At 46.5% G+C, this 27,681-nt stretch overlaps 1 long non-coding RNA gene across 5 annotated transcripts; it reads right to left on the bottom strand.

Annotated features, from left to right (window-relative positions):
* On the bottom strand, positions 1-17,368 carry LOC109460183 (uncharacterized). Of its 5 annotated transcripts, none has more exons than XR_012498736.1 (4): positions 16,759-16,930; positions 13,529-13,799; positions 8,705-8,783; positions 1-391 (listed from the first exon to the last, which is right to left on the bottom strand). It is a non-coding gene; the product is annotated as an uncharacterized LOC109460183 (long non-coding RNA). The 5 variants fall into 5 exon arrangements; XR_012498735.1 differs by lacking the exon at positions 1-391 and adding an exon at positions 2,472-3,635; XR_012498734.1 differs by lacking the exon at positions 1-391 and having other exon boundaries at positions 2,470-8,783; positions 16,759-16,924.
* Between the last annotated feature and the right edge of the window lie 10,313 nt (positions 17,369-27,681).

The raw sequence follows: 27,681 nt of genomic DNA on the forward strand, positions 1-27,681 counted from the left end.
AAATTTATTGGGGTGGCAATTAACTGGTTCCCTTTTAAAGGACTGTTAGGGGGCCGGCCCGGTGGCTCAGGCGGTTGGAGCTCTATGCTCCTGACTCCGAAGGCTGCTGGTTCGGTTCCCGCATGGGCCAGTGGGCTCTCGACTACAAGGTTGCGGGTTCGACTCCTCAAGCCCTGCAGGGGATGGTGGGCGGCGCCCCCTGCAGCTAGGGTTGAGCATGGCGTCTTGAGCTGGGCTGCCGCTGGGCTCCTGGATGGCTCGGTTGGTTGGAGCGCGTCCTCTTGGCCACGGGGTTGCCGATTCGACTCCCGCAGGGGATGGTGGGCTGCGCCCCCTGTGGCTGGCGGCAGCGGCTGGACCTGGAGCTGAGCTGCGCCCTTCGCGGCTAGGACTGAAAGGACAACTTGAAGCTGGACAGCACCCTCCACGGCTGGGATTGAAAGGACAACAACTTGACTTGGAAAAAAGGCCTGGAGATACACACTGTTCCCCAATAAAGCCCTGTTTCCCTTCCCCAATAAAATCTTTAAAAAAAAAAAAAAAAAAAAAAGGACTTTTAGGCAGTAGCACCCTAGGATCTCATGCCAAGACTCTTTTGACTCTTTTTCTGAAAACTCTCCACTGTCTTCAGAGTTTCCACTTAGATGTCACCTTCTCCAGGAAGTCTTCCCTTGAAAACCCAAGTCTATGCCCTCAGAGCCCCTTGTACTTGGCTGCAATTGCCTCATTCAATCTGTGTTCTTCTGAGGCTAGAAACATGTTTTCTCTCTCTAGGCCTGGGATCCAGCATGTGGCGGCTATTCCATAAGTATGTTCCTGCTCGAAAGAAAGAGGATGCCTTCAGGCAGTTGGGCCTCTGCTAGAGGAGAGGACAGCTGGGGCGGGGGAGGGGTCCCAGCTGAAGCCAGTGCAGGCAGCGTCCCCGTGTGTCCCTTGTGACCTGAACACTTCCCTCCCAAGTTCCAGCCTGCCGTCAGTTTATGCCTCCCTAGAGACCCCTCCCTCCACAAGCCCAGGTCCTGTCCTCATGTTCTCCATCTTTACGCCTGACTCTGCCCTTGCTTCTTTCTCCCTCATCCTCCAAACACACTTGGCTTTGTGGGGCCTTTGACGTTACTTGACTCATCCAGATTTGTCTTAAGTAGTTCAGTAGAGCAGTGGTTCTCAACTGTGGGCGATGCTGCCTTCCCCGGGGATATTTGTCCGTGTCTGAAGACGTTTTTGGTTGTCATAATAAGGAGGATCCTACTGGCATCTAGTAAGTAGAGGCCAGGGATGCTGCTAAACATCCTAAATGCATATGACAGGTACTAATAACAAAACAAAATTCTCCAGCCGAGGGTCAGTAGAGACTGAGTGCCGAGGCTGAGAGACGCTGAGGGTACCCTGCCCTTCTGAGGTCTGAGTGTGGGGGGGGGACATGCTGCCCTTTGCCAAGCAGTGCTGGGCGGGTTAGTTAGTCTTAGTCTGTAGCTAACAGTCTGGACTGGGCCTAAGGTTTCTCCAGGACCCGAAAGTCTTACGATGATGGTGATGATGATGATGATGATGATGATGATGATAAATGGTGAGTCTAAGCACTGGCCTGTGTTGCACTCAGCAGGTGCTCTCTGGGCACAACCAGACGGGCCAGAGCTGGTGCCTCCCTCCTTACCTCAGAAAGAGAGCAGCAACCTCTGTCTTTGTAGAAGAGCTTCTTGGAATGATTGTTCTCCTGAAAGGAAAATCCTTTCAAAGCTGATGAAATGACAGAGGCCAAATGCTCTCCAGTAAGCTGCTCCTTAGAAAGGACTGTGCCCTCTGTTCCCTTGGAGGAAAAGGGCCCATCAGGAACCCTGAGTCTCTGCTCCAGTGGCTGGGTGGCCTCAGCTCAATTTTTCTGGGACATGAGCAGGGAACCTTGGCAGGAAACAAATCCCACAGCGCAGACATTTGACATGTAAATGAGGCCTCCTGTTCTGGAAGAAGTGCATCTGAAGCCATTCTGCAGGCGGTTCCTCCCAGAAGGGGTTCTCTGATCCCTCATGTGACTTGTGGGAGGCTCAGCCCAGCACTTTTACAGCCTGGAAGAAAATAGCTGCTGTGAAGCAGCCAGTGGGGGATCCAATCACCACAGAGGAGCCTGGTGGTTTCTTTACACGGTCTCAGAATGTTGGCAGAAGGGGAAGAACCTTCAGGAGGCGAAGAGAGCATCCAGTGAAAGGAGCTGAGTACTGAACATAAGCATTGATCACAAGATACTGGGGAGTAGAGGGCACCCCATAGGAGGGCGCCCCACAGGAGGGCCTGTAACTCTAACTGGAAGCTTTGCATATGTTTAGCCCAACGGACTGTTGCTGCTTAAAATCAGAGGTCCTCCCTCGAGGACCCTCCTGAGAATTGGATGACAGCTCCAGGCCCTCCCAAAAATGCATCTCAGCATGAAAGGTCATTGTTGATTTCAGGGGGTTGCAGAATCACCCTGATTCCACCCCTGGACTGGTGAGTAATGCATCTATCCTTCGGACAGGAGAAGTGGCAGCATTTCAGGGTGGCATCTGAAGATATCCACAGAGCAGATGTCAGATGATTAAAGACAAGGTGTTTGGCAGGAAAAGAGGCCAGTGGGCGACAGAGACAGTCAGCTACATAATTGTAACAAGACAGATATTAGCTCAAGTGAAATATTGATTAGCAGTAATATGGTCCAATGAGTCGGGACATAGCCTGGAGACAACACATAAAATTCTTGATTTTACCAACCATTTACGCATCCCACAAATATCGATCTCAAACCTACCATGAGACTTGCACTGTTCTGTGAGCTGGGGATACAGCAAGGTCCTGTTCTGTGCCTGGCCTTCTAGTGTGGGCACAAAAAATAAATAAGTGACGTCAGGAGTTGAAGAATGTTACAATGAGGGGGAAAGCTTCAATTAAAAGACAACTTGGAATAGAAACAAGAATAAGGTGAAGGAACAAAATGTGCCTATATCTGGGAGAAAGGGTCTGGACAGACAAAACAGTAAGTGCCAAAGGTCCTGAGATAGGATTGCCCTCGGCATGTTTGAGAAACAGCAAAGGGGTGGTTGTGGGCATGGAGTAGGCAAGGGGAAGAGCAGGAGGACATGAGGTCTGAGAAGGATGTATGGGATCCGTGGGGTTTTTTAAAGATTTTATTGGGGAAGAGGAACAGGACTTTATTGGGGAACAGTGTGTACTTCCAGGACTTTTTTTTTTCCAAGTCAAGTTGTTGTCCTTTCAATCTTAGTTGTGGAGGGCGCAGCTCAGCTCCAGGTCCAGTTGCCCTTGCTAGTTGTAGGGAGAGCAGCCCACCAACCCTTGCGGGAGTTGAACTGCCGGCAACCTTGTGGTTGAGAGGATGCGCTCCAACCAACTGAGACATCTGGGAGCTCAGCGGCAGCTCAGCTCAAGGTGCTGTGTTCAATCTTAGTTGCAGGGGGCAGAGGCCACCATTCCTTGCAGGAGTCAAGGAATCAAACCAGCAACCTTGTGGTTGAGAGCCCACTGGCCCATGTGGGAATCGAACCGGCAGCCTTCGGAGTTAGGAGCATGGAGCTCCAACCGCCTGAGCCACCGGCCCGGCCCGGATTCTTGGGTTTTATTCTCAGTGGGACAGGAAGCTGTTGAAGGATCTCAAGCAGGAGAGTGACATGAATGAATTTAGATTTTAAAAATGAACCAGCTTCCAAGGGAGGAAATAAATAGGCTTGGTCAACCCTCTCATGATAGTAACAATCAATTATATGCCCTTGCCTTATCAGATAAATTATCGACTCTTCCTTGGTCTTGATTGGGGATCAACAAACTTTTTCTATAAATAGCCTGAGAGTAAATAATTTAGGCTTTGTGGGCCATATGGCTTCTACCACAACTACTCAGCTCTGCCACTGGAGCATGAAAACAGCCACAGACAATGTGTAAATGAGCAAGCCTGGCTGTGTGCCAGGTGACCCACCATCCCAATTTGCCTGGGACTGAGCCGTTTTCCAGGATTTAAGACTTTCAGTGCTAAACTGGGATAGTCGGAGCAAATGGGGACTTTTGGTCGATTCCAATAAACCGTTATTTCTGGACACTGAGATTTCAATTTCATATATATTTCACATGTCATGAAATAGTATTCTTCTTTTGATTTTTTTCCCCATAGTTGAAAAATATAAAAACCAAGCTTAGCTCATATCGAAGCAGGCAGTCTGGATTTGGCCTACAGGCTATAGGTTGTCAGCCCCTGGTCTTAATGACCCATCAGTAAAATTCATGACCATGACATAACACTGGCATTACGCCTGCCCTCTGATATGTTCCTTTTCCATCCTGCTGCTAGGAATGCCAGCCCATGCCCACCTCTCTAGCCTCATCTCCTGCTTCTTCATTATGTTCCTGCCATGCCAGTTAGCTTTGAGTTCTTTGCCTGTTCCAAACTCCATCCATCCCACTTGAGGACTTGACACATGCTGTCCTCTTTTCTTGAGAATGCTTTCCCTATCGTTTTCTTTGGGGAATGGATATCTCCTACTCAGAGTAAAGTTTACGCATTACTTCCTGCATTAAACTTTCTCATACATAATACCCTCTTTGTTTTGTCCTGCTCCAAAGGTTGACCAGCAGCCTATGAAGTGTCCTGGAGTGAAAGCTCTGCTCCAGTGAGCACACTGACCTTAACGGAGACGATCAGTTTTCTGTTGGCTTAGGGACCCAAACAGGAGCTACAGGGAGGAAGTCATTTGGTAGCACAGAAGAAATGGAAAAGATACCAAAAGGAGGCAGGCAAGCAGAGGTCATTAGGTAACAGGGTCATGAGACCCCAGAATTAGAAGACAATGAGAAAGCAGTAGTTAGAGGTGAGCAGAAACTGTAGGTAAGGATGGAGACAGGTATGACAGCTGGAAGAGCAGAAAAAGGGAGCAAATGAATCACTGTAATGGTGGAGGCTTGATTTATTTCTACAGACTGGGGGTGACCAGACACCCCAATCTCTAACTATCATGAAGCCTGACTATCTGCCACTTTTCACAAAGGCTTGCCTTCTGACTTTTGGGGATCTCCCATGTGATGATTCCTGTCCCTTTACTGCCATGTGGCCCCTTCCAAAAAATTTTCCCCAACTCCATGTTCTGCACATAGTAGGTGCTTAAGAAATATTGCTGTAAGAATTACTTGAGGTCATCTAAGAAAAAATTGCTTCTTGCAATCAAAATTTCCTAACACACCACTTACATTTTGGGGTGGCAATTTGTAGCCACTTCTTTTGGGACACAGATAGCAGCCCTGTCTATGTTTTACCCAACTCAGCAGATCATTCTAACTGCTGAGCAAAGGATCTGATGTGAGATAGCCTGAGCTCACGCAGAGACATAGGGCAGACCAGAGAAATCTTGGGCACAGGTTGTTAGTGAGACAGACAGAATACAGGAGCTGGCACATCCAAAGAGTAGGAGATAATTTCTGACTTTTTCGACTTCAGCTACAATTGGAAGCCAAGAGGAAAAGCAAGACAAGATGTGCTGTGTAGAAGACAGACAGCCTTAAAAATGGGAAGAACTTTAATTAGCTCTTGACTGGGCTAAATGTGCCAGAAAAGTGAAAAGGAAGGGACTCGTTCTCTAGGTAGAACAAGATTAGTTCTTGCCTAATGTACTTAATGGGTCAACAGACACTCAATAGAACGATCTCTTCCACTCCTCTCCATACCCACTCAAGCCTTTGGAAACGTACTTTATCAAAATTAAAGCTGGACTCTGCTGGCGGGAAAGCTCTTACTGCAATCAATTTGGAACACTTGAGGTAGCAAACTTGAAATCCTTTGGAAGCACTGAGGGTATGATGTGCAGGGACAGAGCTTACCACTAGGAGGCAGTATCATAACTAGTGAGTGAGGGTTACAAGGATGCTCATTTCAGCCTAAATTGGAGATCACATCACTGGCTTTTCCCTGGTTCCAAAAAAAAAAAAAAAAAAAAAGGGAAAAAAAACCAGTCCCAGTTGAATGAGACTTTAAAGGCATTCTACCCAGCTCCTCTGAGAAATTAAAATTCTTCACATACATGTGCGCTACAAACACGCATACCCACACACACCCGCCCCAGTCACTTGCCAAATAATACAATCTGCTTCTTTCATTCAAGAGGGGATCTTTGTCTGTGGATGTTTGGCTGCATTGTTGAGAGGGAAAATCCCCACCAAATAAATTCCAGGCTCACAGTTGGGTGGCTCTCTGGAGGAAATTGCTGGAAGATGCTTAGGAACCTTGAAGCTAACTCAAGTTCTGTCAAGGTGAAAATTTCTACGCTTCACTTGCCAAGGTCGTGAATTTCTCTTTAGTTGGGTGGCTGCCCGAAGCACCAGAGTGCTTCCGCCCTGGCGTGCTTGTCTCTCACTCTTACTCAGACCTTTCTCACATAACACACATGGCAGTTTCCTTCCTTTTGGCCGATGGTAACCCCTACCTGCTTCAAAGACTTGGTGACTAAACAGTGCCATTACTCATTTGCCTGTGTTTGTTCTCACTAGACTGGCAGCACTATATTCTGGACACAGCATCTTATTTTTGAATTCTCAGGTGACTAGCACAATGCCTGACACATGGTAGGAGCACATGGTCGAATGAGTGAATGAATGAATGAGTGAATAAGTGAATGAGTGAATAAGTGAAGGAGTGAATGAGTGAATGAATGAATGAGTGAATAAGTGAAGGAGTGAATGAATGAATGTCTTATTCATTTTTGCATCCTATGCAGAGTGTTCAAATATTCTAAGGACACAATACATTTGTGTCACATAAATCTTTTTTCAGAGCCTATATGGTGACCCTGTTTTTTAATTAGGTTATCTTATGACTAGGCCCTTTGAAATGTTCAGAAGCCACCTACAGTTTTGTGACCTTGTGTGTGTGTGTGAAACCCTTCCTTTTCCTTTAGAAAGCTTGGAAGGGAACTTGAATATCAAAGAGATGAGAGTGGATGCCCTCATCCCTCCACCACCCCACCGGCCCTGGGGGCTCCTGGGGTGGGTTTGCTCCCAGTAGCTTTCTTGAGCCTGTCCCCACGGAGGGGAAACTGAGGGGCAGTGAGGCATCTAACTGGCGGCCTTGGAGTAGGCTTTCCGTGAGGCAGGGCATAATTAAAGTCTTTGGGCTCCCTGTTGATGGCACCGTGATGGCATCTAGTTCCTTAGGGCCTCAGTGTCTGTTTAGGCGACTGACTCCCAGGTTGAGAGCAGCTCAGGCAGGGACCCGGCCTTCTTCTTGTTTGTGTCCCTAGACCCCAGTACAATATGAGGCACCCGTGACCACTCAACCCACGTCTGTCTAGTGAATGGGGAGCATAAACACAGACCCGTCCACCAAATTCTAGAATACTACACAAAGCCGTGTCCCTTTGCAATCTGGAGGAGACAGTTCTCAGATGAATAAAAGGGGATTTTCCATGGCATCAGCCAGCCACTCCTTCAGCAAGTACTGCCTGACTCCTCTTTGCATCTACTCTGGGCTGGCAACAATCCCAGGACACCTCAGGGATGAAGTGACAAAGCCTGGAAACCAGGTGTAATGCAGGGTCTCAGCTTCTGCTCCTGGCAGGTGAACTCAGGAGACGTGGAGGCCGAAAAGGAACAACAATGGAGCCACAAATAAGGGGCACATACCACCATATTCTCGCTGGTGGCCAGGCGTGGAGACACAGGAAGTAGGACCCATACAATCCACAATGGGCACTTGCTAAGGTAGCCACCGCAGTTATATACAAAACAACAGTGGCTAATGACCAATTAGTTACAGCTGAAGGCCATTTGATACCCAAGTCAGCACCTCTCCATGTGAGACAGAAAGCCTGGAAATGGCTCTCCTGGCTCTGTCCCCACATTCCACCCCTCCAGACTCTCGCCTCACAATCTATGTGACAAGCCTCTTCCTTGAGGGACCTTATGCGAGGAACCTGGAGGTGGATGCAATATCCTGGGCACAGCCAGGCTTTCTCAGGGTACCATGCTGGAACAATAGTGGCTCAGAGCCAAGGTGCTTACATATTTTCGATGGCGGCTGAATGAGACACAAAAAGCAAACATCCACCAGCACCCCAACACGGGGTCTTCCTTTCCCTGCCTTAGGTCCCAGAGGTGGTGCCACATAGCCCGACCCCAGTATCAAACCACATGATGTCTTTTTTGGCCTGAACTGCAATAGCTGTCCAAACGGCAGCTGCTCCCCAGCTAGAGCCATCAGTATACCAGGCATCTTCAGGTACTGGGGGCTGTCCTTCTCTGTAGGGCGAGGGCTCCAAGTTCTCCCCAACCTGGGGGTGAAGGACAATTTCGACCTAACCCGCATTCTCCACCGAGGTCTCAGCAAGCGTTTCCTCCTGGGACTCCAAGTCCAGCCCCTCGGCTACCTCAGCAAGCACCTCCCAGCCCACATGGCAGCAATGACCTTTGCTTTCTCTGGCCTATGCTGGTCGGAGAACTGTCCACGTCCCCCACCCCTCCACGGGGTCCAGCTCATGAAAACAGAGGCCACCAGGCACCACATGCTGTGTGGGGGCCACATGTCCTCCCAGGGGCAGATGACTCCATTACCTGACAGGGAGAACCCTGCTCACTGTGCCAAATGTAATGCAGGGTCTCTTAGCTCCTGCTCCTGGCAGGTGAACGTGGGAGACACGGAGGCTGAAAAGGAACAACAATGGAGCCACGGATAGGGGGTACATACCACTATGTTCTTGCTGGCGACCCGGAAAGACACAGGAAGTAGGATCCACACAGTCTGCAATCCACACTTGCTAACGTAGCTGACGCAGTTATATACAAAACAACAGTGGGTAATGGCCAATTAGTTACAGCTGATGGCCAACTGGTTACAGCTGATGGTCATCTAATAACCGAGCCGGCACCTTTCCATGTGAGGCCGAGAGCCTGGATATTGCTCTCATGGCCCTGTCCCTACACCAGGCATTGGGGTTCAGCTCGGCCACAGTCTAACTGAACGACCTTGGGCATATTCTTTAACCTTTCTGGGCTTCAATTTCCTCATTGGAACAAAAAGGAAACTGTTTTCCAGTTCTAACTAATATTCTTTTGTCTTCTGATTCAAGGAAGTATATACCAAATCGAAAAGAAAGATTTCAGAAGAGTTCAGAAAAAACGTATAGATGGGCCATCTACATATGACAGCTGCTATGCTATTTCACAAACCTCTTCTGGGGCTGGCTGGAACCTTGGACAGGCCCTAAGTGGCAACTGTCACACTAGAGGTACACATTGTCCTAAGATGAAACGATTTGTAGGGCCTCACTGGCGTGACAGACAAAGCAAAGTCTCCTAGGGAAGAAAACCTCTCAATATGACCTCCTGGTTCTCTGCTGCCTCCCAGCTCCAGTGTGACTTTAACTGCACTTGCAGGTGGACCCTTTCATCTTGCAAACTACCTGTGGAGTCCGTGTGTGCCCCAGGCATGCTGGCAGTAACCATCTTTGGGGGGTGGGGGTGGGAGAGATGAAAGCTGGGCTGGGGAAGGATGGTGTCATCACATTTAGAGCAGCAGGACTGCACTAGCCATGGCTTTAAAATGGGGAGTGGAAGCTTGGCCTTCTGTTGCGTTCCTTAGAGAGCTACACAAAGAATGGGTCCCCAGCCTTGGATGTAGCGCTCACCCAGGCAGGAATCACACTAAGCCATTATGTGAGCCAACCCAGTAGAAAAGGCATAGAATGCCCTTTCTTTTGCTCCCTGTTTAATCACATCTGAGCAAAATCTCCGGGTGCGTGGGAGTGACGAGGAGTTGTGAGGCCGACTTCACACTGTCCCCGAGCCTGAAGGCTCTGGGTCAGTCATTGCTGCGTCAGTTCGCTGGCTCACTAAGTCAGCTGGTCCATGTCTGGGTAGTTTGGTCACCCCTTTCTACCCCCAAAGCTACCACTTAGGTGTTCCTTCCCTTCTCTTCCCTTTCACGATTCCACAGCACTTGGCTTTCTCTGCGTTATGAACACTCACAGGGAAAGACTGTCATCTCACTCATCTCTCTCTCTCTCTACAGGCTTTCCCTCAGAATCCCTTGACAAAGCAGACAGGGGAGGCCGAGGAGACTGATCAAACACTGGGATGATTAACCCAACTGCTGCGTGAGCGCAACTGTGAAGCAGTACTGTTTGTGGAATAACCAGGCCAAGGACGGTGACACGTAAATGAGAGGACTTTAGATTCAGGAGACCCCAGTTGAGTTGCAGTTGCATGACCAGATGATTCCAGAACCATTCTCACTCTCAGTTCTCCATCTGGGGAAGGAGCCCCAAACCTGTCATTTTTGCCCTGTGTTGCGTGGATCAAATTAAATAGTGTGCACAGAAGCAGTCTGAATAAATAGTACGGCCCTCCATCAATGCTTATTCAATTAGTGTTTTCTCCAAAAAATGCACCAACAAGAATGTCAGTGTATTAATTATGTCAGGGGGGTCTGGTTCTCCTCTTGACATTGGATGATGGCAAGAAGGAAGAAAGGGGAGGTGGAAGGAGATGCAGGGCAGGCGGAATGGATGGAAGTGTCTCATGACCTTGGAGCCCGGGCAGTGTATGATAGATGTGTGGACTACACTCACTGGTGCTTTCCAGCAAGGGACTCGGAATGATTTTTGCAAAGTTTTGCTCATTTGGTTCCCTAATAAACATAACCAAACAATCAGAATGGTCCCAAACAGAATGTTAGTCAGTGAACACCACTTCTGGGGACGACGTCAGACACATATAATTGAAAGGTGTCCTCCGTGCCTAGGGCAGTGCCAGACACATGGTGGCCACTCAATTCATATTTATTTAATAAATGAATGGCTGATGATTGGATGGACTTGTTTCTGGGAGTTGCTCCAACCCTTTCAATTTGATTAAACATATACTGGTTCATTTAGCAAGTCACGAGGAGAAGCTTTAGCTCAGCGCAAACAGAAACTACTCCTTGCTTTATAATGCCTCCCAGAGAAAGTATGTGTTTCAAACCACACCACCCCGCTGGTTCAGCTGTCCCAGAAGCTTCTTGGCTTTAAAATAGTGAGATTTGCTCTGGAAACTCATACATAGCTCATGTAAAATTTCCTGATGGCAATTCATTGCAACAAAAGAAGGAGAACCTAGCACACAAATTAGGTAATCAGCCTGGTAATGGATTAAAATCAGTAGAAATCAAACATGTTTTAGAATTTCTGAAAGGTCAGCTAAGCCACAGGTGAGTTTATTAGAAAGTTGTTTTTTTTATGACGCAGAGTGGAGGACCCACATACCTTGATTTTGTACCTATGAGTGTGTGGTTTGCATAGACTAGATTCGACCCAGGTTTAGTTTTCTGTGTCTAACACTTTCCTAACTATTCATTTCAACTCAACACGTGTGGGTTGAGCAATTTCAATGTACCTAGCCTTGTGATGGATGCTTGGGGGGGACACTGCAACCTTTTTATTGACTCAGAAAAATAAGAAAATTTATCATCGGCTAAAGTATTCAACAACAGCAGGTGAGAAGCAAAGTTCAGATGACATATTGGTTATGAGCACAAAAGGACCGTAAATTATTCAGTAATTACACATGCCTGGGAGCCCTGCTGTCAGGTGGACCTTCTTATCCATGCCAAACAGATGCCAAGGCATTTATGGAGTGGAAGGATTGCCTAACAGTAGCTATTTAGTGTGATAATGGCGTTTGATAGTTTGGACACAAACACCATTGTCACACTCCACAGCTCTGCTAAGGAACATCTGTAGCTGTGAAGGCGTTACCTTCACCTCCCCATTCCGCCATGGCCACTGGTCATCAGGAAGGCTCCCCAGCTCCATATAATGACCTGAGCAGAGAAAAGAGGGATCGAGGGGTGGGAGCATCTTCAACAATGGAAGGAGATACAGACTTACAGATGTCAGGCTTCTGTGTTCTAGAATAGTTAAACTAATAAAGGGACCCACTGCCTTATGTTCTGTTATCATCCCACCAAGGCCACACGCCCACAGGAAGGCAGACTTCCTGTGGAAATGGATGAGACATTTGTTTGCATCAATTTTCTAAAAGGGCTAAGAGAGAAGGAATCTCTAGAGCGAATCGATTTTAGGAAACAAATACTTAGTGGTAGACCACATTACAAGCCATAATAATACGACTGAATAAATGGATCCTTCCCTACGCTCAGCTCACCACATATCCCAATTCCTCATCAGTAAATGTGATAAATTCCACAGTCTAAGAAAATTAAAATGATTTTTCATGGGGATATAGCTAGCACTTAGATGGGCTGTAATCTACTCTCAGTAGCATCTATTGGATACACAGGCGTCCAGATTTTAAATCTTATTCACCACAGTCGTTTTCCACCCTTGCAGTGGGTGGGAGATGAGGCATGGTAAGGAAAGGAAGGAAAATGGAGAGAGGAACTATTCAATTTTTCATGAATAATATCCATTTTCGAGCAAAAGGGCGCCTTCTGTGACTGAATCCCTCTGGTTTACTGGGTTTCCTGTTGAAACTGGTTTCTAACTGATACATGAATTCCTGCCCACAATGGAGAAGGAGAGGAAATAAACATTTTACATAATGCTTTGTTTTCTTCCAAATGCTGGAAAAGGAGAGGGTTGAGGGCCAGTTGATTTTTACCGCAGGATAACCAAGTGGTTAACATTTGATCAGAGCCTGCTTTGGCCATAAAACTGGCCCATTCTTAACAACTAAAAATAAAGGCTTCTGTGTTTTTCAGTAAAAATACCCTATTCTGGTGCAGACCATGAAATCACCCTCTTCCACCGAGGCTGCTGTTATCAGCACACTGTGAAAGTCACTCAGTCTCCACAGGATTAGATGTTGAGCCCAGCCTTTTTTTGCTTTTCAGTTTTATGGAGATACCGGGTTTCCCCGAAAATAAGACCTAGCCGGACAATCAGCTCTAATGCGTCTTTTGGGCAAAAATTAATGAAAGACCAGGTATTATATTATATTACATTACTATATTATATTATATTACATTATATTATTATATTATATTATATAAAACCTGGTCTTATAGTAAAATAAGACCGGGTCTTATATTAATGTTTGCTCCAAAAGATGCATTAGAGCTGATGGTCTGGCTAGGTCTTATTTTGGGGGAAACATGGCATCATTGGCACATACAAATAACATTGGATTTGCTTTGGATATATCACCCCAGCCTTTTTTTTTTCTTTTGTTTCCTTTTGTCTGTGTTGATTTGCTTATCTTCCTATTAAATGACTGACTTCCTTTGGTTCCTGTCTGTGACCCTGGCTTGCCTTTACCGGGTGCGGCCATTTGCAAGGCAGCAGGGAAATGCTACCTGCCTCGCTGTCAGCCCTGCTCTCTTCAGGTGGAACTCTCCACCTGGGCACTTCTGCAGCAACTCACACTGCATACAAACTGTAGAGTTCCAGCTGGCCCCAGATGCTACCACCCACGCTTAGCACTCTGGGTGCAGACGTGGGGGACACGCACATGTGATTAACTATCTGATTCTTCCCTTCCCTTCTACTCCTAACAAGTCAGCCAGGCTCACCTGCTTTGTCTTTGCCTGAGGGACCTAGAATAGAAACCACTTCCTGGCTACTCAGGGACATTGCTGACCATGGCAAGAGGCTCCAGAAATCTCTTAGTTCATTTGGGAAGAATCAATGGGAGGTGAACAATTCACTAGTTTAAAAGGTCCTACTTGGAGAGCTCTATATGGGGCAAGGGTTTGGTCCATTTTACTTCTCAGGACCTTATGGCAGCATCTGAGCCCCTCCACTTCCCAGGGTGCGCTCTGTATGCGTCAGGCTTTTAATAATCTGCAAAAGACAGAAAAGGGAAGGAAGAGGAAACAGGGAAGAAGAAAAAAGAGGAGAAGTTAATGCATTACAGGTAAATCTTCCCAAACTCCTTCCCCAAATAAACCTCTATTTCTTTGGTCCAGGAAATTTATCTCAAGGCAAAAGTCCTTGAATTTGTAGAAAAGATGTTGTCTTCTACAAATTTGTAGAAAGTGTTAGCTATAAGGTTGTCCATGTAAGCATTGTTTATAATAATAAAAACAGCAAACAACCTATGTCCAAGTATAGGAAAAGGTAATATGTTTATGATACACCCTAGTCACTGGATAGTGTAGAAAAATGGTTGCTGACTTGGCAAGAGATTCAAGATATGTTATTGAATGAAGTGGTTTACAAAACAATATACACAGTATGAGCCCTTTTGGCTGTGAAAAATGCATACATGCCAAGGGCAAAAACATCAAACATTAACCATAGTTATCTTTGAGTGGTGGCATTAGGGTTTCCGCTTTTTCCTCCTTTTGCGTCTCAACTTTTATTAATTTCTACAATTCATGTAGTGCTTTTGTACTGAGAAAAATAATTAGAATTTGAGCAATTTTTAAACAGTTTCTTTGTGTTGTTGGCTTCCTAATGAAAATTCCTTCTTGCAAAACGCTCTTCTGAAATTGAGAGGTTAAAACTTCTCCCATCTCTGCGCTGCTTGTCAACAAGCTTGAAAAGTTAGGGCTAATGCTGAGAGATGAGCCCCTCAGCCTAATTTCCTAGCAAATTATTAGGAAAATACTTTATTATGCAGTACAATCGTTTTATGGTATTATTGCATCAATCAGTAAACACATATTTATTGCATGCCTATTATGTTCTCAGCCTTGAGAGCAATTTTTAGATATAGCTATAATGGTTCTCATCTTTTCTTATTTCTTCGATTGTTTCTGCAGGCGCAGTTAAACTCTGTCAACTGTCAACCTGCAAAGCAGTTTAAACAAGCAAGCACAATGTTTTCATTTTTTTCCAATGCCATCCAATAATATGTCACTAACAAAAAACATTAGAAGTGGTTAATGCCTGTATCTATTTGGATAGTTTTCCTAGATTCACATAGTTATTTCTCATTTTATAGCTATAAAACGTCTTTCGTTCTAATATTTTCAAATTTGACAACTGAACTTAAATAGTACCAGTTAATAATTACAGAAAGTTTATAAGGTGGTTGGGAAATAATTACACCTGTTGTTTCCTGTGAAAAAATTCATGCTTACGGCAAAGATGTTGGATATTAATCAAAGTGACATGTCCAAATGCCAACACAGTTTTCTACAGCTCAGAAAAGGCCTGGAAAGTTCCTATGGAGCTTCTCTCCTCTGATCTCAGCCACATTAATCCTCTTTTGCTGCAACTCACACTAAATACCAACTCTAGAGTTCTCTCTTTGGTCTTGCTTCCTGAGCTTTCCTAAAAGAGGTTCAGGGCTAGGCATGCCTACATGGCTGTTTATTAAAATGAAATTTCTGTGCAGTGTCCCTGTCTCCCTTTCCTTACCTTCCCAGCCTGAACTGGCTCTCTAGACAGTTCTAGATGCCACGCTCAATTCAGAAAGCAGTTTTCCCATTGAGCCCATGGGTGTGAAAAACAGGCAAGACTGGGTTTGCCCCTTTTTTTATGTCACGGGGAGGGGGAGTCCATCAAGGAGGAAGCCTGTAAGTATTCCGTGTGCATCACAGCTCTATGCAAGACGTCTTAGATTTGCAAGTACCAGGAATATCACTAAGCTTCCTATTTCTTTCTTAGATCAGATTTGGGCATGAGCAGCGTGTCTTTGCTTTCATATTTTGTTTCCCAGGGTTTGAGAACTTTGTAGGGCCAACTCCAGAGGGCTGAGAAAAAGAGTGCTTTGGGGAGTGGGAATTGTTACCTTGCTGCAAACCTAGTCCATCGGCACCAAAAAAAGAAAAAGAAAAAGAAAAAGAAAAAGAAAAAGAAAAAGAAAAAGGAGATGCTTTTTTCTAACTCTAAATCCACATTTTCTGTCATTTCGAATAGATGTGTTAAATGCATCAACTTGATTCTTTTAGTCAATTAGAGTCTAGATGAAGACAAAGTCAATATCACACGTCTGAGTCTTGTCACTTTGAAAGTACATGGCAACTTTAAAATAGAATGTTCTCCTCAATAGGGAGCAAAGACTCATTTCTTTTCTCGTTGAAATCCATCTAGAAGGGAACATCTGGATGCTTCTGACGCATGCATCTATTATCCATGTTTATCACCAACCAAGGGTGAAGAGGGGATCATTGAGCAAATTCTCAGCCAAGTTGGGGTCTCAACAGACTCTTTGTAAGAGAATTGCTGAGGCCTGGGGATCCCTCGGCTAACCCATTTCATTTCTGTGCAGGTGTCCAGATCTGATTTCCATTGCCGTCAATGGACTAATAGGATGTGGACAGATAAACACCTCAGACACTGGCATGTTAGAAGCAGGAGAATAAAGCAGACTGAGCTTTGCTGGTACGCCTGCCCAGAAGCTTGGAAAAGGGAGGGACTTCTGGTCAAATAAACCTCCTAATTCTAGTTAGTCTTCTGGTGGAATTTTGCAGGCCTTGGTGCTATTGTTAAATCAGACCATCATAAAACAGGAAATGGCTTCATGTATTGCCGCTCCAAGGGCAGAACTAAAAGTCCACGCCACCTCTGGGCCCTGGATTCCTTTCTAGCCTGATCCTTTCCCTCCACAGGGGTGAGAAGAACCTCTAGGAAAGTCTCTAGTTTTCTCAGGCTTTCTGAAGAAACAGAATAAGCAAGGCAGACAAATTCAAATATTCTATGTTACTAATGCACTTTGCTCAGGTGTCATGTGGGGTCCTCCTTTTACACACCTCGATCACAGCTCACCCCCACTTTTCAAAGTTAGTGACCCCCCAAAAGAGTAGCCTAATCCCAGAGGAGTTGGAGGTGCACAGAGGAGAGAGGCACTTACCTTGCCGTCAGCTTGAGTCTTCTCTCAGCTCAGGGCCCCTTCTCGGGCCCTGGGGTGGTGCCTTCCAGTGTCCCTGCTCTGCTGGCTGCACGGGGGCGGCTGTGGGCATGAGCCTTGAGCTTCTGTGGGGTTTAGACCTTTCCCCTCGCCCTTTATGGGCTCCAGAGTTTTAAAGTAAACAGTTCTTTCTCTTTCTGATAAGTCACATTAAATTATCGATTAGGAGGGAGGGAGGGCACGACCTTAGCCCACTAAGTCATCGTCACCTTTGGTCTAGCACACTAAGCACGACCGGAAAGCCCCGCATCCCTCCGCTACTGTGGGGGGGCGGGGGGGGGGTGCAGCACAGGCAGAGATGGAGGCCAACTGGGGGAGCAGGCAGTTGCCCCTGGTGAACACATTATTCCCCTCAGAAACTCAGGTTTAAACGTCGTTAACTCTTTCCTGACAGGAAAATGGCAGTTTATTACACTGTCACCTCCTCAGATTTCTAGACCCAGAAAAGTCACCGGGTCATACGAACCTAATAATTTAAAAAAATCCTTGGCTCATCCTACTGAAAGCTCTTGACCAATATTTGGAAGCCAAACTCGTTGTCCTCTTGACCGAATCGTTTCTGACGTAGTTACAGTCTATTTATTTGTTCATGTCAACAATTATTTATTAAGCTCCTCCTTGCCTGCTAGGCCCTGGTAACGCAATGGTGAGCAAGACAGTGGCGTTTACAACTTGGTAGCAAAGGCAGATGGATAGGTACAAAAGCAATAACAGAAACCACCAGCGGGGAAGGCTGCCACCGCTCCTAAACGTAGTCTGTTAGCTGCTATTATTTTTAATGTCTTTGATTATTTCTTTTTTTTTCCTCGGGCCACTTTGTCGTTTTGCTTTCTTAAGCTTTGAAAGGAAGCTATCTGTTGCACTCTCTAGTAATAAATGCAATCTCAAGCGAGGCCTGGTTATCCTGGTCAAAGCCCATGATGGTCAAGAGGAGGTGGGCAGCCTTAACGAGCTGGGATTGTCATTTCGCCCTACACTTGCTCTTAGTTAGCACGTTTCTTTTCAGGTGAACGTGGAAAGCAAAACATGCTGTGGCTTTTTCTTTTTCTTCCCTAAGAACCGCTAGCGGATCTCAAGAAGTGAGTCCAAAGACTTGCTGCTGCTCTCTGGTCGCGAAGAGCCTGTGGGAGACCCCTTCTGGTGTCTTCAGACCACCTGAGGTCATCCTGCAAACTCACCCCTAGAAAAGAGCAGGGGCTTCCCATGAGGGATTAGCTGTGGACTTCCAAAGGCTGGCACAGGCCTTTGGTAAGAGCCCGAATATTCATCATGAAATGGGGAAAGCATCCCTGTGGGCCTTGTAGAAACTGCCAAGGTCCTGTGCACTCCAGCTTTGTTAAGGGATGTGGCATCAACGTGACTTTTTTTCCGGAGATCATATTACTGGCACTGCCTGTGGTAACTTCCTTTGTACTTTTTGAAGTTGCTTCTCCTGGTGAAGGCAATCCTATTTCTTGTCAGAATTACTGTTGGTTTTTCTCTTTTAAAGTAACACAGATTCTCGAGTCCACCCTGTAGATATTCTTTCAAAGGGCAGGACAACTCCCTCCCACTCCCAGGCCTCACCGCATGGATATTCGGGTCACTTTCCTCAGCCTCCCTCGGTCTATGAAAATGGATGCATTTTTGCTGAGAGTTTGCCCTTCTTTGGAAAAACCGTGATGAAGACAAATGGTCAACATTCAGGTGATTCCTTTCAATGCCCAGTCCTGGTATGTAAAAGAATCCTGAATTTCAGACAGAGAGGAGCGATCTTGTCCTCTTTATAACCCTTAACAAACTTCCTCCAGCAAATCACACAACCCCGATTTAACCTGCCTTTAAGAGGAACATTTTTTTATTTTTACTTAAATCAAAGGGGATACATTCTTTTAAGATAAGATAGATATGAATCTTGCAAGGTTGAAGTTCAGTTTGGAACAGCTCAATCCCTGTTTGTACTCAGATACAGGCTGCAAACCCGGGCTTCCCAAACAGTAAAAAACAATCAGGTAACTTTCCACTGGTTGCAGCTGGAAGCAGGCCCCGCCCCTTGGGGGGTGACCGACTGGTTTTCTCATCTTCCTGCCTGAGCTTCAGGCTTTCTGGAAAAATAACAATAAAAAAATAAAAACTAAGCGGTGGTCAGTTCCAAAGAAGAATGCCCAACTTTTGCCAGGAGGGAGGCGGAAGTTTGGGAACTGGGAATCTGGGCTCATTTCATAGTCTTTGCCATGTGGATTTTTGCCTTTGGACATAATACCTTATATTTCTGAGCCTTTAGTTTCCTCTCTGTGCAGTACAGCTGAGAATGCTTGCTTGTCGTTTGCTCTTAAATCTTAGGTGAAACGGGAGATGAATTTGTTTTTATTAATGAATAGAGAAAAGCAAAGCTGGACATAGAGAAATTACAATGGTCCTGAGCTGCATGGTTATTTATTAGACTAGTACAGGAAAAGAGACCACAGGAATCAAATTGAACCCTCGCGGATCAGGGCTGAGCACAGGGGAACTGGAAAGATGCTGAGCTGCCAAAGTCTCAGATTTGCTCTCAAGAGAATCAAAGAGGCTTTCAAACCAATGTTCGAATCCAGGACTCAAGTGAAAACAGAATGTTTGTTGTCAGGTAGTCCTGGTTTCATCACTGTAGTCACACACGTATCACCTTCTCCCACTAAAGGTCCTGCTCTTCTCAGTTGAAACAGGCTCAGAACACCGGTAGGCAAGGGGGAAGCAGGGGCCTGGGGGGGCGGGGGGCGGGGCAAAGGAGACGTCATCACATGAAAGAGCGCTAGGGACCCTCTCCCCAGAGGCAGTTGAAACAAGTTGCAGACATTATACTTGTCCCCTAAACACTTCAGCACACATCCCCAAAGAATAAGAGTTTTCTGCTTAACCATTGTCAGAGCTAAATTAACAGTAATTCCCTAATAGCATCTAATATTTAGCTCATTTTCTAATTTCCCAATTATCTCTAAAATCTCTTTTAGCATTGTTTTCCTTTCATTCTTTTTTTTTTTTTAAACTATGATCCAGTCAAGATTAATGCTCATTCAGTGACTCGTTGGAGAACTATTTGTTGAAGGCCACAACGCCCCTCAGCACCATTTTATATGGTGGGTGTGCAAAAACAAAACCCAACCAAACCAGACTGAAACGCCTTCTCTCAAGAGGCTTATATCCCGAAGGGAGCAAGCAATAAACAAAATAAATAAAGGAAGGCAGAGAAGGGGGTGATGAGTTTGGAGGAAGAATTCAAGTCTCCTCTCTTTACATCAAGTTAATTTTTAAGTAGTACACAAAGCCTAAAATCAAGAATTTCTAATGTTACATGATTGAAATAATTAAGTTGAAAGACAAAAACCAAACCAAACCAAAACAAAACAAAAAAACCCACAGAGAGAATATTAGCAACACAGTCACAGTTCTTCAGTTTTGTCGATCATTCATGTAAAGCAAGATTGAGTGAGTAAGTCAAGATGAAAACCAAGAAAATATGAACATGGACTTTACAGAAAAATAAACACATGACCATAGGGTTAACTTCACTCATAATTATTAAAATGTAGATGAGATATCAATTCTCAGTGAGCAAAGAAGTGAAAATTAAAAAGCTGATCATCGATATCCAGTGTTGGCCGTACGTGGGCAAGGTGCCATTCTCAAACTCTGCTGCTGGAAGGGGTCACGTCTGCTTTTTGGAGGATAACTTGACAATAGCTACCAAAGTTGAAAGCACATCTCTCTTGGCCCAGTAATTCTATCCCTGGGAATTTACTGTATAGATACATTCACAAAAGCACACTAAGACAGGGATATAAGAACATTCATTGCAGCATCGTTTGCAAAAGCAAAAAACTAAAACTGAATATCTGTATGGTAGACTGGTTAAGGAAATAATGCAGTCATACAACGTAATAGTGTAGAAATACAGCCATACAATATAATATTGTGCAGACATTTAAACAGAAAAAGAAAAACACCAGGAATTGGGGTGAGAATGACGATGCCTATGCCTCTTAAATCCGAAATATCAGAATGCATTTGGCATAAATAAAAAGGATAATAAATACTTCTGTGCACTCGTCTGTGTACTTATTTGGTGATAACAGCATACTGTTTCTTTCCTTCTTTAGCCACAAAGAACAGAACTGATGGTGGCCCTTTGGGGAGAGGGCTAGTAGTTGGGAGATGGGGTGGAGCTTTATGTTTAGGGTTTCACCTTGCTGTTCTTTAATTGCTCGGAGGTGTGATCAGAAGCAGAGCCCCAAAAGCTCCAAACCTGGCAACAGATGCAGGAAGACACAGTCTCTCGTCCAAAAGCTGAGAACAGGTACAGCAAGACCTCCAAGGACAGATAAAGGCTGCTTGGCTTGACGTTAGAGCTTATAATAAAGCTGCAAGCACCAACAGAAGGGAACTCCAGTTGGAAGCAAGTGCCACTCGGCAGTCTGGGGTCAGTCTGGTTGGAGTTAGGGGAGCTTTAACGTGGTCCTGGACGTGAGTGAGACAGCTCAGAGTGCTTGCAGCATATGTGACTGGGGTGTTAGGTGGATGTAACGGGAGCCTTGACCTCGTAGTGGAGTCCTTTAGGAAGCCAGGTGTGGCCTGAGCTCTGAAGGAGGGATAGGAATTGTGTAGGCAAAGGGAAAGGGCTGGAAAGATACCAGGTGGAGGGAACAGCACGTGTGAAAGTCTCAGACAGGGAACAGATGGCGAGCCCATGTGACTGGAGCAGGTACAGAGAGGGAGAGAGAGCACGGGGAGCCACAAGGTAGGCAGGGTGCTTCTTACGGGACTTGGGGGCAAAGGTTGGGGTTTTATCTTTATCCAAAAGCACTGGGAAGCTATTGAAGGTGGTAATCATATACAGACGGGATCACTTCCTTGGCAGTGCCAAGAGGGGCTTGGGGAAGGTAAGGGAGGAAGTTCAGAGGCTTTGGTGAAGCCCACATGAGCGATGGGGGCTGTGGGGACACAGAGCTGGTGTTAAAGGGGGGTGGAAGTTTGTGGGTGCCTCTTGTGGACCATACCACCTAGCACAACTTCCATTCTGAGCTGCCTTGCAGGGTGGTGTTAGGGCTGGGGACCAAAAGTGAAAAGAAATGAAAATGACCTGAGCACCTGTGGTGCGAGCGCCAGACTCTGTAAGACAGTGGTCTGCAGCCCATATTCCCACCCCGTTCCTGCCACCTGCTGCTCCTGCGAATTGGGGGACACAAAGACGATTATGTCCACGCCATCAGCGTTAGACTTTAATATCGGCCAGACATGAGAATAAGCACTATTGTGCTCTGAGGGAAATCACTGACTTTCCAAATATCGATACCTTATCTATCCCCCCATTTCATTCTTACTTTCCATTAATATCGAGAGACAGGACCATCTCTTGGCCACATTATGAATCAGGAGACACCGAGGCCCTGGGCCTTTTCAAGGTTCTCTCCTGCCGTAAGTACCGCATCCCTCGTAGACGTCAGTTATGGGGAAGCAGTGCCTCGGAGAGGCTGCAAAGACCTGAAAATCCACACGGGCACCAAGCCTTTGAATAGATGTGCGTACCATTGTGATTTACGAAATAGAAATGTATTTCAATGCTCTATTGAATTCAATATAACTTTTGGGCATTATGTATTTTCTTAACAGATTTTAAAAGTTCAACCAGCTATGGTGTGTGTGTTGGGTGATGGGATGCTGTGGATGTTTTACAAAAGGGGTCATTATACCTGAGAACTACTAATCTAGGGCAAAGGATCTGGCTTCACGGGCAGATGTGTTCCTCATTCAGGCAATAGTTATTGCATGCTATTGCAAGAGGGACCTGTCTTCTGTTGACCAGAAACCAGAAGACAGAGGTCAAAGGCCATTCCTGGAGGCTCTGATTAATTAAACCACCTTTGCCCAGATAGTGAGGGGAAGGGGTTGGCAAAGATGGAGCCCTCCCATCTCAGACTTCGCGATCTTGCTGGAGAAAGCAGATCCCCTGCCAGTAGAGCGAGAACTAATTATCACTGCCCACGAGTGCTGTGTGCTGGATAATCGAGAGGCTGCCTTGGCATGAACATCAGCAAACTCGGGCAACTGCCTTTGAGCATTTGGGATTCAGCCCCACACTTGGATTTCACATCCCCTCCAAGAGAGGAAGGTGTCTCGACACCAGCTCAGCTCCTTGTTGTGGGGTCTGGGGCCTAGCTGCTGGCTGCACCCTGGCAGGACTGCGAGGTCAGTGGAGCTGGCCTCAGAACTTCTCATATTCCTGGTGGCAGCCTGACTTCTCCTGGGCAACCCCATTTCCCCACGGGACACCATGCAGGGCCTAATCATCCCATGCTGGTGGCCTTCTTGCCTCTGGCCCACCGTAGACATTCACCAGCTTTACGCGGTGTTGGCCTGAGCCCAAGGAGCTGTCATCTACCGCCAGTGAGGATGCACGACTAGTACAACCTACACTGCCATTTAGTAACACCTATTAAAACACAGATGCCCATATCTTCTGATCACAATTCTACTTTTAGGAACTTATCCTACAGATGTGTACAACAGTGCAGTATTGGTTATGTGCAAAAGATTAGAGACATACCAAATATCTATGAGAAAGGCACTGGTCAGATAACATAAGGTCTATTCATAGAATAAAGTGTTCTGGAGCCATTAAAATAATGTGAATTGTGTGTGTTTGTATGAGAGAGAGAGAGAGATTTTTACTAACCAATGAAACAATCTCAAAGATCGATTGTTCTTTAAAAGCTCTTAGAACACTCTCAAAGTTTTTATTAAGAAAAAAAAAAAGCAGGATACTCAGCAGCGCACATCACCTAGTTCCATTTCTATAAAAATGGGGAGGAGAGTAAAACGATGTCCTTATTTGTCTGGAAGGACATCGGGGGAACTGTCACAGTGGTCACCATGAGAAGGAAATGGGTGCCTGGGGGTGTGAAGGGTACACATCTTCTAGCTAAAGCCTCGTCGCCAAACACCCCGCAATGAGGTTCCAGTATCTTGGCTGAGAGCCTGGCCTATTAACCCATTAGCACTTCAACATGGACAAATTGATCCCAGTCCCAGCAATAAAACAGAACGGAAAAGGATCAGACCACAAATGTGGTAAGATTTGTCTTACATTTACTTTTGGGAGTTGGTATGGTCGTAACATGGTTCAAAATTGAAATAGTAAAAGCGAGTGCACAGCTGTTGGTGAGAGGACAGACTGAGACAATGCATGCGGGAAGGGGGGTTTCTATGCAAGCACATGGCACCCCATGGACTCCATAATTTCAGCTTTTGATAGTATTCTGATTATTCCCTTCAGGGCACATGTGTGGAAGAAAGACTCACACTCAAAATAAGGAAAATTGAGTCTGGTGCCCCTATGCCACTGCCTGGCATGGGGTGTGACATGACTAAGGCACCTTTCTGACCCAAGTGTCCTCGTCTTTGAGGTGGGGCTAGTTACAGCCTCTCCCTCGGTGGCTGTGATGTTTAAATGAGACGGCATGTGACCAAGTAATTTATGCATACGTTCAAGTGCCAAACCTATGCCCCGAGTTCTAGACACAATTGTTGCTCTACTTCTCCACTTTTCCAGTGGCTCTGGTTCTTTCTCCTTTATTTTTAAGGTTATGAAATCACTGGCACCTTTTATCAGAAGCTGCTTCTCATCGCTTTAGAAGCCAGTGATGCACGACAAGCAAATTTATTTTTACGTAGAAAAGTAATGGGATTTTTCCCTTTGCTGGCACCCATGCCCCTTTCTCTTTGGTCGGCACCCACGTTTTGGTGGTGTCCCTCGGCTCACCGTTTTGTTATCACTTTTGCTAAAGGCACATGTAATGTGGGAGAGCGAGACAGCTTGACATGTTCTCCGGCAGCTCGATTGAGCACAGAGGCTGGGTAGCCCTGGGCGCCTGTGCCAGCAGGGCACGAGGGACCTGTGGGGTGTAAGTGCTATGTCTGGGAAGAAGAGGACAGCCCCGCCATGCCAGGTCCCTAGGCCTCAGGGGGTATCAGGAGGACCCACCTGAGCTTTTCCTGACCTTCATGATAAGGTACAGAAAGGTGAGAGAGGGGCAGGGACGAGGAGTGCCTTGAGAAGGGCTTGGGGGTTTGTGCCCTCCAGTGTGGCCCAACGGCAGACAAGGCACTTCTCTGGCAGGTCCCCAGTGACAGGACCTGGGGTGAAGCCACACCCACCACCTCCTCAGAGAGCACCAGAAGGCCTCAGAACCCTCCCTTATGGGAGTAGGCACCAGGGACAACTTGCCACTAACAGGCCACCAGCAAGTGAGAGGGCCCACCGCCTGGCTTCTCCTCCCTGCCTGGGTATCAGAAGAGGGAGGAGAAGTCAGAACTAGGCCACATCAGCCCTCCCAGCCACTGGGAGTGTGGGATGGGGGTGGCGGTGGGGAACCACTAAAGAGATGGGGGCAGGCTAAGGGCAGGCTGCAGCACCAGGCACTGCGCCCTCGATTGTCTAAATACTTGAATCTTACTGCTGCTGCTGGTAAACCAACGAATGGCTTGACTTGGTTCTGAGGCCCACCGGGCCCACCTGAGCATCCTCCATTCTCGAGAGCATTTGGAAGCCATAAATATCCAGCAGCAGAGGCAGATAATTGCTGGCAACTTTTAGGAAACCCAGCTTCCAGCCACCTGCGACAATGACTCTTCAATAGATGAAGACGTCGTGCTTGAATATTTTTAGTCTCTCTTCTCACAGGTGCCTGAGTCTTTGGAATGACAGAGACTGCATGCAGGGGGAGAGCAAAGATCTTAGCAGAACTCCATTCCTTCACGAATTTCTTTCGTACATTTGACTCTCGTGAAAGCGCTCGGTGACTTTGCAGGAAGCTGCCCAGGGCTTTCTCACAGCACATTGCATATTTACTGGATCAATTAAACAGAACTGCGGCTGGCCCACTACTTTGAGCTCCTGACTTGGGTCCCTTTAAGGGAAAAGAGTTCCCACTGACCTGGCCCGGCCACATCGGCTCTGTGCACATTCTAAATTCCAGCTCCTTTTCCGGCCCGTTTGCTTCTTTTCCTTTAGAGTTGCTTATGGCAGAGAACCATTCTTTGGATTTTAGTGGCCACAGGCCCTCGAGGCTTTTTGCTGGGAGGCTGGCTGCGTTGGCCTCCTTTTTGCACAGGTGACAGGTGAGGAGGTATGACAGTTGTGACAGTGCTCAGACACTTCCACTCTCTTCCCTCTGCTGCCAGGAGGGAGGCCCCAGGGAGCCATAGTAGGTAGAATTGAGGCTCAGGACTCCCGAAAGCTGTGCTCTTACTTCTCAACTTTGGTTACATACTCTGACTCATTTGGAAGATTTTTATCAGCACCACGCTCTAACCAACTGAGCTAACCAGCGACCCCATCATTTGGGAGATTTTTAAATGACGAATGTCTGGGCCTCAACCCCGGAGATTCTGCTTTAATCGGTTAGGGCTGAAGGAGCACCCGATGCCATTGCTGAAGGGCAGAGGGAGGGAAGACAGAGAAACCACGAAGGGTTCTTATTGGAAGTTCCTTGAAGGAAGGAACAGGTCTGTCATCACTTTGCCCCAGATTCCAGCCCATCACTTGGCTCATAGAAGTAGTTCCAGAAAGAATAAATAAAAGGCTGAATGGATGATTGAGAAGATGAACTAGAAAGTTTTTAAGACAAATGCTAAGCCAAACAATGGGGTGGGAAAATCCAACCACCTGGGGGGGTGGGTGAGTGGGCTCTGATTTATCCCCACCATTTGTTAACTGGATAATTTTGGCAGGAAACTTCTCTGTGAGCCTTAGTTTCCTCATCTGTAAAGCAAAGGGTTTGGAGAAAAAAAAAAAGTCTGATGTTCTCTATCTGCTTTTAAAATTCTCCCGGTAGATGGTTGCTTTGCTTACCTCTGGCGTTTGGCCATTTTTCTTGCTACATGTGTGATTCCAGTCCTCTCTGAATTGGCTTCAGCTGGAGAGCAGTTGTCCTTGAGCAAGAATGCTGGGGCCACCAAAAAGAGGTTGCTTGGTGACAGTTTGTGCAGGGGTAAAAGACACCAGTGTAGGGGAGAAAGCAGAATGTTCCAGAACATTCTCTGATGCCCATGATTCCATGGTGGGTGGGTGGGGGTGGGGAGGGGCATTTTCTTTCTGATGTGAGCTGTAGGTGTGCTGACAGAAACAAGGAAACCAACGCTGGCTGCAGAGACCTAAAAGTCAAAGTCGGCTTTTTCCCTGACCCCCCTCCTCCCAGAATTGCCCAACTCTCTCCAAACACTGCAGAACGGTTGTTCATGTGGAGATGAAGACAAACTCTCTGTTGACTTGATTTCCAAACCCTGCCTTTTGGAATTGACACAAGAAGAGGGCAAACTGCTGGCCAGGCTTGACCATCCGGTCAGGCGACTCCAACCCCCTTCCCTGCTCCATCTCCTCAAACAGAAGCGATTGAAAGAGAAGCAATAACAAAGATAAAAAGTAGAGCAACATGGGCTTTGGACCCCAAGGCCAATAGGCTTATGGCAAACTGGTCAACTTCTCTCTGTGGCTTCCAGCCCCCAGGGGGACAGACCAAAGCTCCCTTCCTTCCCTGAGACCTGCTCTGCAGGTCCCTTCCCTGGGGGGGAAGGAGGGGGACACAGGGTTGATGGGCACCTTCAGGGATGCTTTCTCAGTGCCCCAGGTACTCAAAGCCCCAGGTTTGCTGTGGCTTCAGGTGCAGGGAGGCTCTAGCTTGGAAGGGAGGCCTAAATCAACACAACAGGCGGCCCTGGGGTTCAGGGCACAGACTTTGAAACCAGATTACCTGGTCTTTCTCTTACAAGCTCTGTGACCTTGGGTGAGATTTTTCAATCCTCTCTGTACTTGATTTTTTTCTATCTGAGAAATGGGAACAATAATGCACCTAC

Source organism: Rhinolophus sinicus, linkage group LG09 (genome assembly GCF_036562045.2).
Source record: "Rhinolophus sinicus isolate RSC01 linkage group LG09, ASM3656204v1, whole genome shotgun sequence".
Lineage (NCBI taxonomy): Eukaryota > Metazoa > Chordata > Mammalia > Chiroptera > Rhinolophidae > Rhinolophus > Rhinolophus sinicus.